This window comes from Lingula anatina, chromosome 3, assembly GCF_051362555.1.
Source record: "Lingula anatina isolate TDL-2025a chromosome 3, LinAna3.0, whole genome shotgun sequence".
Classification (NCBI taxonomy): Eukaryota; Metazoa; Brachiopoda; class Lingulata; order Lingulida; family Lingulidae; genus Lingula; species Lingula anatina.
This window is the reverse complement of record NC_141769.1, coordinates 12,506,328-12,524,913: the sequence shown is the minus strand read 5'-3', so window position 1 is coordinate 12,524,913 and position 18,586 is coordinate 12,506,328. Positions and strand designations below refer to the sequence as shown.

Genomic DNA, 18,586 nt, shown 5'->3' with positions numbered 1-18,586 from the left:
AAAACGTTATAAGCTCGAAACGTGACCGTCGCACGTTCACTCGACAGCGAATTGCAATTAATCGACTGCTTTATCGCACGTCTGTTTTATCTTATGACGTGCACACTGCATGAACTAATGCAACCAAAAAACAATAACCATTCTCAGTTTGAACGCTAATGATGCACTTACAACGTAATTGACGCGCTCAGCAGATGACCGTGTTTTCACTTAAAACTGAAAGTGCTCTCATTAAGAATTTATCTTGTGTTATCCAGCCCTCTGCCCTCATCTTTCGGACTCCCGAAGGCAAAGATTAATCATTAATCCAGGAAAATCTTATTCTGTTACTTGTGACACAGGCAGACAGACGAGTATGTTTAGGTGCACAGTAGTGTAACATTTGTCCAATATTCAATTACACGCAGATGTTACATGGTAATTGTATTGACAGAACAAGGAATTATTGTGAGGAAGGGTGCCTAAACGATATGCAATGCCGCACCAAGAGAACGTGGTAGTCAAAGAAGATTGATGCCTTGAATGCGAAGGACTATTTATCACGTAAGTAGTTAATCTTTTCGCTTAAACCGGTAGCTTTTTACCACGTATTGTATTTTACCTGCATATGTGCATGGTACTTTGAAAAACAGAGAAAGAAATGTGGAATGTTTTGCAGCGATGACGGTTGTTAAGAATATGTAGGCCTAGCTTAAGAAAAGTGTATATAGTTTTACAATTCCCTCTCTCCCTTACCTAAGCGGCAGTATTGACTGCCGTTTAAGCAACCATTGGTTGATTCTTTGCATGCGAAAGATGTCTTACTAAAGAAAAAACAAAATGAAGAAAATAACATGGATTAAACGTCAACACTCATCGTTGGTTAGTCGCTGATCAGGGAATTCTAAATAATGATAGTCGCTAAAAGAAGACTTTTAGAACCGGTTTCCAAATGATTACATCAGGTTATTGAAGATGCAATGCTTCCATTTACACTTGATGTGACAACGTAATAAACAGTGTATCCTTGAGTTAAGTTGTTTCAAGATTAAGCTCCGAAGCGAGGTTCCATAGGTTAATTGACGGTTCTTTCCTTTTACGCTATCAAATCAAATTAATGGATTCGTCCCCCAAGTTAAACCGTGTTCGCACGAAGCTCTGGCCGCTGGAGCAGCAGTTGGTCTGAAGGACGTAGGCGGTACTCGTTGTAATCAAGCCGGTGTGTCTGCGGCTTGATTTTTGAGGGAGATTATTTCAGTTCTATGTGCTGGGTGTGGCCAGAGCCATACAAAATCGGATCAGATGCATTGTTAAGTACTGAGACGGAACTAACATCACTCGGGGCGATTTCGAATCGTTCTGACTTGGCTTAGTGTGACCCGGCCTCATTCTGCCACTGTCTGTATTGATCCCAGCTTCGAGCCCTCTGTATGGTGTACGTGCAGAAGAAAGAATTCGTTTTTTATGTTTGTTTTGTGTTTGATGTAGAAGGTTTGTGTTTGAGTTAATTGAGTCCCCAGTGTGAAAGAGCATGTGACTGAAAATGTGACACACATGTAAAATCCAATTTTCACGTCAAAAATACACCTTGTTCGACATGAAAAAAAAATCAAATTGAAGTTGTTCAAATCGCGACAGCATACTTTCGTCTCTCCCCCACGAGCCATCACTTGTGAATTGCGAATTTTTTCTTTCCTGCTTTCTTTTATGAGGATCCAATTATGGGTCTTGGGCCTTTTCTAGTCTTACATGAATCTAGGTACCTACATTAAGAGTAAAATTATAAGTGTGCGGAACGCGTGAACCCCTAAAGTTTTATTCTCTCTTCAAACTTTTTCTGACTCTTCAGACGCCAGCACTTAAAGGAATACAGACTCTAAGCTCGGGTTCAAACAGAGCGTTATGTTTGGTAAAAAAAACTCGAATTTGAAAAGAACCAACTGAAAAGAATTGCCAGCAGAGTCTGTGCACGTACCAGACGGCCGATACTCGAGGTAGTTTGAAATAAACAAGTGTACTGGAAATTACCAGGCAGCTGAGGATTCCCTGGATACGTATAAACAACAACACCAAATAATATGTTCTCTTAAAGAAGGAAGATGTCTACCAGGTCAATTATAAATGAACAGGACTAAAGGGCTGCCTTTAATTATGAGAACCTATTATATTGAAACCTCACTATATCCTAAGTTTTATTTGCTTAAATTTTCAATGTGCTTCCAACAAGGCGACTAACGATTGTATTGCATGGGAGGATAATGTCATCGTAACAAGTTTTCTGTTTCTCAAATTAAACCAGGCACAGGAAACCTCAGTAGACGCCCAATTGGGAAACCTGAAATGGCACCAAAGTTTCAGGTTAGTCTTAGCTTCGCGAATTTTTAGTTAAAATATCATGTCAAATGAGATTGGTGTTCGGAGGCTTTTTGATATGCAAGTAACTTTTTGGACTCTGTCCTTGAATCTTATGCGGAGTTGCATCTATCAAAATCTCGTATGTCAAACATTGCAATTTCATTTTGATTTTATTCTTATTCACTAACAATAGCTACATTATCCGCTGCTATTCCCCAGTTTTCATACCTATTTTGTTTTAAAGTATAAAAAATAGTGTTGAGAGCCTGTAAAATGTAATTTGTGCACGTTCTTATTATTATTATTATTATTATTATTATTATTATTATTGCGAGCAACCTCAATGTTCACCTACAGTATTCCCATCAAACATGACTTCGTTGGGGGCGTAATGTATACGGGTTATAAATCTAAATAAAATACTCAAAGGTGACAAGTAAGCTAGAATGACATATATGATCAAGGGACAATAATTTAGAACGCTTAACAGACGTTTATCAAAACTCCATTAACAGTGGACATCCACCAGGCGGTGATTTTGATCGAGACAACTGGTAATTACATGTTTCAATACGTTACTTCTCAGAATTGTTGTTGCTTTGAATGCAAATCAAATGGAATTCATTTAAGATTGGCATTTTGGGAATTTGGGATTATCATTTCAATGAATGCCTTCTAATAGGAAAGTGTCAATTCCACGTCTGAAAGCACGTCTTTTTGAACTGCTTCTTAAAATCTTAGTTTTTTTACAGTAAACGGTGTAATTTTCATAAATGGTAATTACTGTTAACGCATGAATTTCTAAAAGGACTGTGGAGACACAACCTAACAACAACTGCTTCTGCTTTGACATGATCCAATTTATTTGTAGAATGCCAAATATACGTTGTGACTGCCCTAGCATGTATCAGATAGCAATTTACCGTTTGATCTGTTTGAAATGCTCCCAAGCAGAATGTGAAAACAGTACAAAATTTATATGAGGATTACACAGAGACTAATTACCAAACATTTTTGAAGCCATGAACTTGACTGAGTTGTGTATAGGCAATAGTACCAATGGTTCAGTGAAAAAAAATTAATAAAAAAAATAAAATAAATAAAAAAAAACACCGGACAGTCCTTCATAGCCATCGGCATTAACTCTGCTAATGCCGTATTCTTTAGGCAAAGAACAAGCGTGCCTCGGGGACTGGTTCCTCAGCGTACGCCCATCACCTAAGAGGTGCTGTTATCACCATTATTTGCAGTCTAGAAGTGCGTCTTTCATTTCCCAGAGTATTGGAACCCGTTCAACAGGTCGACCACAATGTCTGCGAGTGATCATTACCGTTTATTTGCACATCATCTAAAGTAAAGGCTAATGTGGCTTGCTACTCAATCAAGTCCCTGCACATCCATCATAAAACCGGTAAATTGGGAAAGCCCAGAGGCGCACAGTAATTTGGAGGACATGTCTTAAGGCTTAGACGAAAAAAAGGGCCGGATTTGAAACCTTCTGGCATTCCCAACAACGTCTGTTAATTTGATGATATGAAATGCATTTTGGGGTTTCCAACAAGCTTGACATTTTTTATTTTCGCTTGCCGCAAAATTGCCAAATTATCAACCCGCTGCCTCCGTCATTATGCCCCAGCTAGATGTTAATAAAATGCATAGGTGAGCATGGTTTTTAAAAAAGTTTTACCCGGTTTACGTCCCATTACACTTTATTGGCTGTTTTTTCGTGCAACATCTGAATTTAGACAAAATTTAATGTCTATGTGTAATCATACAGTCTGGGGTTCTTCTTTTAAACTTTACTGGCCAAAAAAAGAAAAAGAAAAGGAAAAAAAGAAACGCAAGTTTGTTTCGACCACAGTGCTTCAACATGCTCAATGTGCACGTTAGTATGGTCACTATATTCAGTGACAGAACACCATCTCAGTCCAGCAGCGGAATACTATATACGCTCGAGCGATTCCAGACAATGTCTAGCTTCAGATTTTCAGAAATCTCATCTAAAAATAAATGGAACAAATGTCTGGCAGGTATCACTTGTCTACAATCAATGCTAGTGGACAGTGAATCAGAAAACCAAGATCATGTTGACATCATGCCACCGCTGTCTGATCTGGACGGGGTCGTGCCATTGTCCAATGCCGTTGGCAAAGTGTTATGGTTTGGGCGGGCATGAGTGGCAATTTCCAGACAGAATTTATGGAAATTGTAGTGATTGTTGACATCATGCCACGGCTGTCTGATATGGACCGGGGTCGTTCCTTTGCCCGTTGCCATAGGCAAAGTGATTTGAGCGGGCATAAGTGGCAATTTCCAGACAGAACTCATGGTGCTAGCGGTGACTGGTGGAAATCTGACTAGCTAGCAGAACAGAGATGAACTCCAAAGGACAGCTGTTGTGCCATTCATGCATCAACACCCAATACTACAGCAGGACAACGCCCGTTCCCATACTGCCAGGGTAGCACAGGCGTACCTGCAGCGGGAGCAGATCCACACTCTTCCGTGGCCGTGTCTCCCACTGAAAATACCTGGGATAAATTGGGCAGAGGACCTCAAACCCCAGTAAAGACCAGTATTATTGGTTGGTTTCAATTGTAATGAAGACAGTGATAAGATCATCATAATGATGCCAAAGTAAGGTACATTTGTTCTGCTTCTGTTCGTCTTTTCACCAGATGGTGTTCAAAACATGAGTTTGGAGACTGGGTGGTCTTAAGTGCGTCGTAGTGTCCAGCGAACTGGTTTATAATAAAAAACAAAAGGGTTGCTGTTGCTGAAAAATTATAATGAAAATTGAAAAAGTTACATTGTGTCGCTCTCACTTTTTAACCGATATCTACTAGTAGTTTTAGCTTTCTAAAGCTCATTTTACCCAAGGTTATGCTGAAAATAATGCCGGTGGTACACACAATTCCAGTGCGTAGGTGTGGATCAGATATTCCTTACAGGGAATAAATTGTAAACATGGTCCGTACATCCTCGTATTAATAAGTCTCATTAATACGATAGCGCTCATTATATGATAGAGTGGGCCGTGGTCTTATACAATTTTTTCTTCTGGGAATTAATAATTGGCAAGGACATAAGGACAGGGATTGATTTTGATGCAACCAAAACAGGAATGGAACTGTGATTTGTTGTGTGTGTGTGTGTGTGTGTGTGCGTGTGTGTGACTATTGCGTATCCATCCGGACTGGGGCCACACAGGGGTTTAGTGCTGCCTTATATCTTCTTGATTTTTTTGTAGATGACCAGCGCATATATCCCTATGGCATGTTTATTACCTTTCATATAATGAAGAAATATTATCCCTGTTCAAAATCGTGCCTTTTTATGCAAAGTAAAAGGCAAGGAACGCATGTAGCCGTTAACTTCGCCTTGAGTGAAGTGAAAACAAGTGTATTTACAGGGTGTTTTGATTTTGGAACTTGGAAAAGTGTTGGGTCGTTAGAACTAGAAGGGTGTTCGGAACGATAGGTAAATAAGATATTTATTTCGTGCCAGAATCCTGCAAGCGGCTCTTTTCACCACCTTATTGACGGCGTGATTAATCTATTCCAGGAAACAGGTACCTTGATATCTGTAATCCGGCGGGTAATTAGATTTATGCCTTGACAATGCACGCGTTTGTAACTGTTGTTCTAATATGTATGTCGCTTATAAACCGCAAAATTTGTATTTTCTTTGTATTAGACAGTAAACATTACAGAATACCATACAATATAAAATATAACATGAAATTTCGGTGTCCGGCAGCCCGGCCAAACTGCGACAAGGGCCTTTTTTATTTTAAAGAAAAAAAAACGCAAAACACTTAACACGCACTACATATTAACTGGACGACTAGTACAAAAGCATGCTGTCCCTCGTTAAGGTAAATATTTGATGTATCAGAAGTCCACTGCACTGATTAAGAAGTTTAATAACACTAATGCGGGTGCTCAAGTATTAACCACATTCGCCCAAATTTGAAATCTGAAAGACTTTTGAATTTTTCATGAAACAATTAGATAGCACAACATGTTCATATACAAGATTTCCTTCTCAGCTGTTCTAGGTTTGGAATAGCAACGTTTTCGACAACTTGCCAAGGAGCAGGGTTGGTTAACTTAAAAAAAGACTCCTTCATCACAAATTGACTGGTACCAACAGGTAAGACTTTTAGAATTAAAGGTTACAGTGCATTTCCATAATTAATCATGTCGAGTCTGTCTACCCGCTGCTTTGGGATTTTCAATCTGCCAACTGAGACAAACATCACGCTATTTTCAAAACGGTTGCATAATTCGGATACGTGGGCAGACAGAGGTAATTATAACTGACAAACAAAACCTCTATTTACTCCATGATAATCTTCTCATAGTATATGGTTAAAATTTAAACCTTTTCAAGGATTAGATTCACTGGTTTTATTTCAAGTATATAATGAAGGAGAAGCATTTATGAAAGAATAAAAAAAGATATTTTTGACAAAAACATCTTTCTTCTCAAAATAGGATCCTTAATGTTAAGCATTCCAATGTTACAACATCCATGATCAAACAGGTACTACCTTTCTCTTCCAACAGACGCCAGCAGGTACCGACCATTAATCAATCAATCAATCGCCATTACTACATAGGAGATTATTTTAAGGGCATTTCCTCCAGGCATTGTCACATATAATCTTTTAAACAGCAGTTTTCTTTTGCTTTATCGACATATCAACGATGGGAGCCCAATTTTCCAGACAATTTGATTTTCACAGACTACCCAGGAAGACGAGTAGGGCATGCAGCGACTTTTCTTACGCTTAGTTAGAGGAACTGATTGAGTTATGGTCTCTGATAGACCCAACAGACTGGAGAGGTTCCGTCGCTGCTCAGTTAACTGATGTATGAAAGCGAAGAACATTCATTAATTACATTATGAAGTATTAATGTACTGAACGACTTGTCTTATCCTTGTGCCTCGATTCTCGAGTTGAGTTACGTTACTGGTACGTGATATCATTAATTATGGGTTCTTGATATAATGCTTAGGTTTTCTGGTGTAAAGTAAGTAAGGAGGCGCCTGCTCTTTTTTGTGATTTTACAGAGCAGTTAATCATCGGCCGCGGAAAGTGGGGATACACTGGGTTTCAAAATCAGCGACATTGACCTTATGACGTGGCTTAATCAAATAATAATACTGTCATTTTGCTATGTATGCCATATTAAGCCGGCGAATGCGACCTTTACAGACGTTAACGGTCTACTCCAATAGATCATAACTCAACACGAATGGGCCAAGATTTCCTGGGGTGGCCATTGTGAGGTGAAGGCCTTGTTACCTGAAATGGACGTATCATGGGTGATGAACAGTGGCGTTACCTTCATCCTGGAGAGGATATAGACCAAACGGCGTAAAAAATAAAACAAATACCTCTGCCAAACTTAATAATAGCTTGCCAAACATAGAAAGAAGTGATAAATTTAACCTCACCAGTTCAGCCTGTGCAACCTCTTGCCTTTTAATCTAGAGCAGATTGCCTTATTATCTTGAAGAAAAAAGATGAATATCTTGAATAATCAGGTTGTGAATCAGCGAAAGACTTATTACGAAACTATTTTCCAAATGATTTTGTCATACTCTCAATGCAATTGCTGACGCTTTTTCTTATATCCTGAAATCATCCCGTCATTAAAAAAAATTTCAAAGTGCAGTAACAAATCTGAACGATATGAATGGATTAAAAAGCAGCCGTAGTTACAAATGAATCCAAATCGGATTTGCTTGTATGTTAGAAAGGCATTTCCCAAAGATTTGGCAGTGCTTCTTGTATCAGACCCAGGCAGTATTTTATACCAAAGCAGTGCCAAAGGAAAAAGCTATAACTTTTCAGATTGGGTCGAATATTTTAAATACCTTTAAATTAGATTTGCCCACCGCAAGTGAGGTCAATTACTGTTGGGTTTTACAGCAAGTGAATCACGCTTCCCAGATTCCTAAGCCAATTTGAAGGTAGCCGTCTTCAGGTAAATTCATGCGCGCCGTTTATCTTGACACATGGTACAGGTGAGCAAAGCTTGCGGTAATTTGTGCTTGTTGCATCTGAATGTTTTGTAACATACCTCGTTTATTATCGAAAGATCAGGGGTAATGAGGGGTGATACTGTGCCCTTCTACACTTCATGGTGTATTGTATCGGTAAACAAAATATTATGGTATGAGAAGCGCACCTGTTAATTATGCTCTAAAATATTTGAAAAAAAAAAAAACCCAAACCGTTGGAACATTTATCGCATGTACATTAAATTTCATACAAATTTTAAGAGGCGTAAAATGAACGTATTTCATATATTTTTATTTGAGTTGTTGTAGTTCAGCGCACAAGCAGGGAAGATTTGTGAAACTGAGACTAACAGCAGGCAAGGCAATGCCAATTCGTGGGGATGATTGGGTAGTGTCTTCCCATTACCTTTAGTATTGGAGAAAATATCTATTTCAACATTATATTCATTACCCAACTTATCTCAAAAGTAAATTTTAACTAAAAGACCACAAATCTTTTGCTATTTCATCTGAGATTAGCAATTCAATTAATATTGTTGTACTCTCAGATGTTTCAGACCGTCAGCTGTTTATTTTACCAGACTGTTGTAGACTTATTGTGCATGAAATTACTCTAAAATGTTCGGGTTTGAAATCAGACACTATTCCACTAAACTTTTTTTTCCAATTGGACCCTGTAATTAACTACAATTTGGCAGCGTTTTTTTAACTATTCAGTTTCAGTTTGATACAGTTCATAAGTAAGTACTTTTGTTACTTGAAGTGAAATAGGACTAAAAGGCCGTTAGATAGCATTCGGTCGAACTCGTGGTCATATCTTCAGGTGATGCCATTCGCACCATGTTTGCTTGATCGAAGAGGTTTATTTCACAATTTCCCTTTTTAACTTTCTGGCATTTCTGTCTGCTTTATACGTTGTAGCACCATGTTCATCTAATTAAGATAATAGGAGCTGAAACCTAAAAAGCAAAGAATATATATGTATGTATGTGTATGTTTATATGTTTATCTGCATTTGTGATGTTTCATGGGCGTTAGCCAAACACGAAGACCAGATAAACACATGTATTTCGATAGACCTTAAAACAATACTGGTTTTGTGCTCTCCTTTTCTCTACTTGCCTTGGTTTTAGATACATAGTATTTATTTCATATGTGATAATTATATAGTTTTGTTCTGACTTATGAATTAATCATAAAAAAGAACTAGATGTAATTGCAACGGTCAGATGAAGAATCGTTATCTGTATAAAATAAGCCGGTTTAGTGGCGTCAGATGATTGAATGATTTCGATACAACTTGTAGACTATGGCTCTTTTTTCGCGACAATCAGGATAAGCGACGTGGCATTGTTCAGTAATTTCGCTATGGCAAATAGAGTCTTAGTTGTACAACGATAGATATAAATTCACATTCAAACACAAACACTGAGAGAAATAAAGCTAGTTATGGGACAAACATAGGGTTTAACCTCATTTTCTAGTTTGTGTGTGTGCTCGGTGTCTACAGTGGGCGGATTGGTAAGGAGTTTTAACTAAGTAAAGTTGAAATGAACATTCGTAGATTTCGTAGAAGTCGTAATTATAAATCTGCGATCATCCTTATAATTAGTATTTAATTAATAGCGACCCATGATTTAGTGACCGCTTGAAAGATATATATATATATATATATATATATATATATATATATATATATATATATATATATATATATATATATATATATATATATATATATATATATCAGTAAAAGCAAAATGTGTATACGTTTAAAGTATACGTTTTAGTTTAAAGTATACAATTCAGTTTACACGCAGAGCCGAGTGTCGCCAACATCTTGCAACAAGCCTTGGGATTGTGTCCCATGGTAAAATGACCTGAATCTCTTTTCACTTTCATTTTGTCTGTTCCTTTAATCTGTTCTCAATGCTCATGGTCAACAACGGTTGACGGATCAGCTCCACTGAACAGGTCAACGGCAGATAATAATGGACACGCATGATTGATCAAAGTATAATTGTGTTTTGAGCAAAGTCTTAATGTGATTGATATGGTACTTGGTATGGGGTAGTGTTGCAAACACCTTAAGGCTACATGCATTGTTAATCGCTGTAATTTTTTTCTTGCGATTGTTAAACCTGGATATGAGCATTTCCGTCCTATGGGCGAATTTGGCATAATTGATGACGTGATGTTAAATATAATTTAATAACATATAGTGCTTGTCAAAAAGGTACCTCAGTTAGCACTAACAGTTTGGTCATCCATGTCAGTCCCATAAGATTAGCATGTCAGCTATCAGTCTTCTCTTAATGCTTCATTGTTGAACAGTGTGAAACAAACCATGGGCTTGTTGGCCATCAAGGGACCGACATTATGCTGTGATTTGACGAAAAACTGCGTCATTCACACAGATCGCGGCACTTCCATCACTAACTCGCATACTTCATTAATCAAACGACACATCCACCGGGGCTCTTAACATGGCCGGGGTTGTCCTGGTAATTGGAAAATAATGGAAGCCGTTGCAGGCGCAAGAAAGTGATTGTAATAAAAGAAAAGAGGATTTTGCAGGACGTTAAAATTTGCAAGATTTGCGCAAAGGTAAAATGAGGTTTGGTGCCCAGAACGAGTATTAAGTCATATATGTAGGCCTATGTTCCCGGCTTCAATTTTGTATACTTTCTATGTCGCAGTTAATGGGAAACTTGTAATGAGAGAGAGAAGGACAAGGCTTTCATAGCTATTCACGGGTGTTATTCCTTTTCAGTCCAAATGAGACAAGATACGCAAAAAATAACTACAAGTGAAGACTATCGATAGAATTTGTGGTAGATAACAAACAGATAAACAAATGTATAAATGAAAAAAATAATGAAAAGGGACATCTAAAGAGCGTATTCCATGTAAACACCGCATAAATACAGACCTAAGGAGAATTTGTCACTTATGGAAGGTATTGAAATGGGACTTTAAGCATTGACATCTCTTTTGTCCGAAGCAATTTATACTCCGCACGAAACCATTTGTGCATTACCTTGGTTATACATCATTGCAATTATCAATATTTGACTTAATATTTGTAAACGGATTCTACAGTAGATATCAAAGCTAGGTTTCTAACTCGCTCCAGGCAGGTCCACATCTAACGGTAATTACGCAGACGCTCCAGGAAGTGATAAGTGCTTTGATTTTTTTTAACTGACGGAAGTATATTTAACGCATAACAGCTTGAATGACGATGTAAGATCCAGATGGATGCATTAACGTTATTGTTCTTCCCACAGAGATTTCATCATCGGTATCAGTGAGACGTAGTACTGGGCATCTTATGGATTGGGCAAAGTATATTTAACGTTTATAAAAGGATCAAAAACAATTTTTCAGTTCATAATTATATCTGCAAATACTGTGGATTGGACGACGGATAAAATATCTGCACAGAGTAGGCCTATATTAGACTAAGTTACTAAATATTTTATAATGCCCCTTTTCACTTTAGGCGACCCCTTTCACTGGGCAGGCCGGCCGGCACAAACGCTTCTTCCGATAATCATAAGTTACCGGTGCAAATTGCAAAATGTACATTGTTTTGAATACTCCAATTTTCATCCAACATACAAATATTGTTTGGTTCATTACAATCCTTTACAAAAACAGTTATCTTTAAACGTACGTACATTGTTGATTTCATACGGTGTTTTTCAGGTTGCAATATGACATAGTAAAGGTCGGCGCGTGTTGGTTTTAAGAAACCAAAAAATAAACTTATTTTAAGCCTTTTAAGACAAGATACGTATGGTTTAACATGTGTGGGTTCTATCCTTCACCCTTTCCTTCACATTTCTTTCACACATCCTTTAAACCTTGTCACTCCATTTGCATTTCCATGAAAAATTTTGAGCAAGTCTTGACAGTACACTGGAGGCTTCATACATTCCTGATGCTGAGCAACCTCAAAACTTTATTTGAGCTGTAGCCTACATGTTGTATGCCAAAAATCAAGATTTTTACTATTTATTGTCAAGACTTGCTCAAACTTCAAACTTCGTCACTTTACTTGCAAGATTTGTGAAAATATAATTTGGCCTCACATTCATTAAGGTCGCTGAATTCCTTTCCTTGCAAAATTTCAATAGAGTAACGTACGGTGATTAAAATATCCACCTAAGTTAATATGATTATTTATATTTTATTATTCAAAATAACGATGTGCCCAAACTTTTTTGGTCAAGTGTACAAGCTGAATCTTATGACATAATCATATACCACTGTAGGTTCGATTTTCACGAAGTTTCAAAACAGCAACATACAAGTTATTTTTATTTCTAAATTCTATTTATGTAACACTTAATGTTGAGACGTTTTAAATCACGCTTTGTTTGCAATACTCATAATTTACATCAAATTAGATGGTTCTTTATTGATTTATCTTTTCTTTTATGACATTTGGCATGCTGACACTGAAGATTCTCCCTCTGTTCAAATTTGCTTCGCATTTGCGAAGCAATAAGAATTTTCCTTTTATCTCTTGCATTGAACAAAATTCTTCTAAGCAGAGATCATTTATCATACTTTGCTTGCGGTAACACTTTGATTGGAGCAGACGATCTGTTCACAAAGTTGTCCTCAGAATGTCAATATTTGCCCAGCAAGCTCCCCGCAGACGTCATGATTTACTTCAAAAATAACGTATGGTTGGTACGTCAAGCTACGCTCGAATTGTTCAAAAGCCCCAAGAAAATGCTTTTTGTTACTTGGGTGAACATCCGAAGACGTAGATTGTGCTCTGATTATTAGATAGAAACCGTGTAACGTAAATGTAATCAAAAATAAGTCGCCTGATTGGCGAGTTTACAGGCCATGAAAAAGGAGGAAAATAGGAAAATACTTACCTCCAGCATCGTCTAAATTAAATGAAAAAAAAAAAAAAAAATGAAAAAAAATTACACTTAATGTGTTTTATTGCAAACGTGACCTTAAGCTCCGTAGAAGCACCATAATTGCTGAATTCAATCGACAGAACACCAACATACTGGCAGTAATAATAAACATGATTTTAAGTTAGTTAACTTCGGCGGCCCATCCAACGACCTTGTTTAAGTCTACCTGCGCGTCTTACCGCACTTTACCAGTTGTTGGCAGAAACGTAAGTAACTTTGTGAATGAGAAGATAAAGTAGTTATGGCTTTTCTGTGTTCCCATTGACATTGCTCATCTTTAGATCTGAGCGATATTATTTTCATCTCAGAAAGTCATGTATGCGGAAGAATAGCAAGGAGAAACTGTCCAATGTTATAAATATATGAAATAACAGTATTTATAAAAAGCACACTGTGCAAGCAAAGGAACGTAAGTGAATAGTTTTCATGCATGTGCTGGTGTTGTATTTACTGCCTCAATCAAAGATACGTTATATGGAAATTCAGCAAGAAAATGCAATTAAAAAACTTTTTAAGTTTTGAAAAAAAGATATAGTGCATACCTCAGGTCACTTAAAGAGGTTTCAAACTAAAAGAATGCACTATGAATATACACTTTAAAGAAGTCTCTTTAATATTTCTTGTATGTATTCCCTGCATTTGCATTTCTTCTTCAAGAGTATATGTTGACTAGAAGTTGAAGTTGTATTTCTAAACATATGGGTATGAAGGGTCTTTGGAAAATTATGCAATCTGTGTCTTTAAGTCATGTTCTAAACAATATATTCGTTACTCAATCAGGCCTTTTCTTCAAATTTTATAATACTTACCACCTGTCAATTTCTCTGGGTTGAAACTAAAATAATGCACTATACATATACGTTTTAAAGAATTGTTCATGTCTTGAGTTAAGCCAAGCGAGCAGTTCTGTGTTTTCCTTGGCTTTTCAGTTGGCTTAATAAAACATTGTTTTGTGCTACAGGTTTATTATAAGGGATTGGGGGATAAATTAAGATATATGCTTCTTGCAAAGGAGAAACAAGGAAGCTAACAGAACAATGCAGAAAATGCCTATTTAAGACGGTTTAAACAAGGGCATACAAAACAATGTAGTTTGATGGCAAAGGATAAGTTAGATAACTTTTCTTTTACTTAAAGTGAAAACAAGTTATCGTTTTTATCACCAGGAGCTACTTGTTGTGATACGTGCACGTGTTAATATGTAAAATGCCCGGTGATAATTATTCTCTCTACACGTTGACGCTTAATGGAACCGCGGTCTCGTAAATTTAGTCAATCTGCCTCATTTGCCAAGATAATTAGATGGAATATGATTTACCAGCTATAGATGTGTCAGAATTGTGTTTCAAAAGTCAAAGGGTTACTTGTAGGTCAATTACCGTTGTGCATGGCGTGAATACGGGTCCCGATGTAAATGTAGTGTTAGCAAAATGTCGTTTCAATAGCACGTTCTAACTTTCGAAATTAGTTTTGGGGTACATATCACAGACCCGAAGCCGGGGGAGGGGGGTGGATCAGGTGGGGGGTGGGGGGTGGAAAGAAACACCCGCTTTTAAAAAGGTCCGCTTTGGGTAAAAATGACCTACCCTGTAGGTACATGAGGGCTTCATGGTAAGAGGTCCACTTTTCAGAACCCCTCCCCCCCTTTTGAAACTGCTGGTTACGGCCTGCATCAGTATACCTTGGGACGTTGTTTTGGCATATAACCAGATTTGAGTTCACCGTTAGCCACTGTCTTATTAACACATTCATTCCAAATAGCGACTACTGCATTTCATTTTATGGTAAGATACAGTATAATGATAGACACATTTCTAGGTAACCACGAAGGCAGACGCTGGGACATCGTAATGCACCTATTAAATGTACCTTGTTTTCATTCCGTCCGCTTTTTAGTTTTAAATAATAGGCAAATGCATTATCTGGGTAATTCTGACAAGGACGTAATTAAAAGCTTACGTATTTTCTTTTCTTCTTATTGTGTTCTATGTACACTTTGATTGGATTGTCATGTGTAATTCTATCATTTCCCCGTCTCATATGTGTGTATATACATTTTCTTGACAATAGATTGATCAATTAGATGTCAACACAGTAATTGTACACGATGGTCTGATTGTTCTACATATGAACAGCTATTATAATAGATGTATACCAATCTCTAATTGGAACGCTAAATTTAGACAATCAAATAAAACCTTTATCAAACTGGCACGGATCCTACAATTACTGCGTGCAAGTCGGGAATATCGGGGCTTCCCAAACATTTGTATGAGAATTCGATACAAATTTCAAGCTCAGAATCAAGTCTGCGCTCTTAAGCAGTTGACGAGGAAATAAAGCTAATTTTTGCGATATGGATCAGGGAGCGCTGATTACCTGCTAATAGATGATAAATTAGTTTCTATGTTATTTTGGTTATATAATTCACAGAATCACTATAAACCAAACGTCGTATAGGTGAACATAGATAAAGGTTACAAATGTAAAAGATCTCGTTCAATTTATCATAAGAAAATTGCGAAGAACCCAACAAACGCGATGCGAAATTAAAGCTAATACACTGTACAATAATTCTTCTAATATTTGACGATATTCAGAATGGTTCAAATAAGATAATACCAACGGCATTTGGATGTGGTCGTTTTTACATGTATCTTACAGGGGCGGATTGAGGCCGGAAGACGGTCAGATTTTCAAGTTTACATTGACGGATATCTAATTTTTTCTCTCGGAAGACGGTCAAAAATACAGGATGGATCAACAAAGATAATTTAGAAGACTGTCAGTAAATAGCTCTGGATGCGCCTCTGTCTTAGGGTGTATGTGTGCGTCTGTGTGGTTGTCTTTATTGAAAGTGTATGTGTGCTCGCCTGTGTGTGCATGAGTGTTTGCGTGTATGAGTGTGTGTGTGATCACATACTCAACAACTCTTAACTGACAAACGGTCAATACAAACCCTTTTAGAGAGTTGGACGTGACGTCGAAGAAATGCCAAAAAGATCAATACAATTTCAGCACCTTAAAAGCTTTAAAATCTAACCTAAGGCCTGAAACAGAAGGCAGAGCAGTTACTCGGAATCTTGAATTATCTGTCGCTTTTTTGCTTGTCGAAAAGGTTACGAGCGCATGGGTTTTAGATTGGTAACAGACCGGAGTATATCCATTACAGATATGTTGATATCTTCAACACACTTCATGTAAAGTAACGAAGTTACTTAACCATGTTCAAGCAACGACACTTGAATCTAAGGGTATGATAAAAGTAAATCCATCACAAACTTAACCCGTGCTGATATGAAGCGAAGAGCAGAAGCCTTTGCTTATTCCCATAATCAGACACGACAGTCGTCTTCTTGGAAACATCCGAGTGCAAGTGCATTGCACCGAGAAAGAGGTATAGGATCTTTTGAAAGTAATGTTCAATTATCTTTCCATTACTTAAATGCCACCAGATACAGCAGTTGCTGGCGAAGCACGTCTATGTAGGATAAAGGCAAGGTGGTCGTTCGGCTAAGGTGACGTGGTGGAGATGCACTGATAAGAACTTTTGGACCTGTCCTGATCCGTCAAGGGAGGCAAAGTCGTCAAACAAGTGTTAGTACTGAGGCAGTGTTTAATCTCAAGTTCTGAAAACGTGGTTTATGTTCAAATTCACTTTTTTAATGGTTGAGTAATATTTTTTTTTAGAGAGAGAAAACAAAATATCTTTAAAGGTGACTAACTTGTAAAGCAATTATTGGACTGCTTCTACCTGTTGTTGTTTGAAAGGTGACGGATTGGTGTTTAGGCAATCAAGACTAGCAGGGATTACCTATAAGTTTCGTAGAAGGTTGCTTGATTGCAAGGCGCATTCGGAGTCTCTTCTTATGAGCCGACCACCTACCTACCTTAAGTGCAAGAAACAGGCTGCACTTTCTATAACACTAAATCGCATTATAGGCGTATGGTTGAAAACCATCATAAATCTGGAAACGGTTCTGCGTAAAACACTATAGTATCAATTTCTTTGGAAATTTATGAACCTAAGCATCGTATTTGAAACAGTGAGGAGGAAAGCAAAGTAAGAGAAGATAACGCCACAAGCGAAACTTTTCATGGTTTGTTTCGAGGTAAGGCAATGGCGCACCTGTCTTCAATGGCTACATTTCGCATTTCGGTAAATGCAATTATAGAACCATTGCAAGCAGTGGCAATATTCTTTTTTTTTATGAGCAAGATGCAAAGATTGAGGCTCAGGTACTGTCGATTGTAACACCTTTATTTTTTATTTTTGTTACTTAAGAAGTGGTTTTCCGTAAATGAAACTGTTTCTCGGACAAAATCCTCTCTACAATTACTTTATACTTTGACAGATTCCGTATTGTTTCTACAAATCTTTCTCAGACAAAATCCTCTCTACAATCACTTTACTTTGACAGATTCCGTATTGTTTCTTGGTGGTGTAGTTTATATATACATGTGAATACCAGTAGTTACATTGCAGAAATATAAGTTTTATACCTTAATTGAACAATAGAGTACTGCTATGTATGCCAAATCACTTGAGATCGTTCTGTTTTTGTCGGTTTACCACAAGGGGGTTCTAATTTAGTGAACGATTAACAGTATGGTTCCTGTATTTTGCCATTTTGTTATTGGATACTAATGTGAGGCAAGTAAGACTACCTAATTCCTTGAGGCGCGATATATATATATATGTAAGGAAAAATTATCAAAGTAGTCTAAAGCAATTCAAAAATAAATGATAAATGTAGGTATCCATTTCCAGGTCCGCTACCCCAATGCAATAATCACTGTTTTGGCAGGCATGGCCCATTTGGTATCTAAAACTGTCTACTCGAGCTCTGGAAATGTAGCAGTGCCTTTGGGGGCAAACTCCATAAGACAAAAAATTCTCATAGTGAAAGGTCCATACATACGTAAGACCTTGTAAATAAATGTACGATGTAAAGGGCAACGTAGCGATAAATATCTTAATGACAGCAAGATGCATGCTTTTTGTTTCAGGAATGAAGAGAGAGAGAGAGAGAGAGAGAGAGAGAGAGAGAGAAAGAGAGAGGCATTCTTTAATTAGACGAAAAGAGAGATTACTGCGCTACGAATCTATCGGCTCATCATTTCAGAATATTTCAGTTGATGTGTAACAGGTGTTAGTGTTCCCTACGGTCCTGCCTATCTTCTGACCAATCTAACATCAACAAAATCATGGCACACATCAAAGCTTATGCATCCCTTAATCCATCATACTGTTACAATTAACGTCGTTT

The 18,586-nt window shown here is 37.4% G+C and overlaps 1 protein-coding gene across 2 annotated transcripts in view; it reads left to right on the top strand.

Annotated features, from left to right (window-relative positions):
• The first annotated feature begins 4,724 nt into the window (after window positions 1-4,724).
• The window catches only part of LOC106174514 (adrenocorticotropic hormone receptor), a 35,111-nt gene continuing 21,249 nt past the window's right edge, over window positions 4,725-18,586 (top strand). The window contains exon 1 of one of the 2 annotated variants that reach the window (XM_087009469.1): window positions 4,725-4,971. The gene's annotated coding sequence lies outside the window, so the exon portion shown is untranslated. Of the gene's footprint in view, window positions 4,972-16,681; window positions 17,429-18,586 lie in introns of those variants that run through there. The other variant, XM_087009467.1, reaches the window with a different exon arrangement.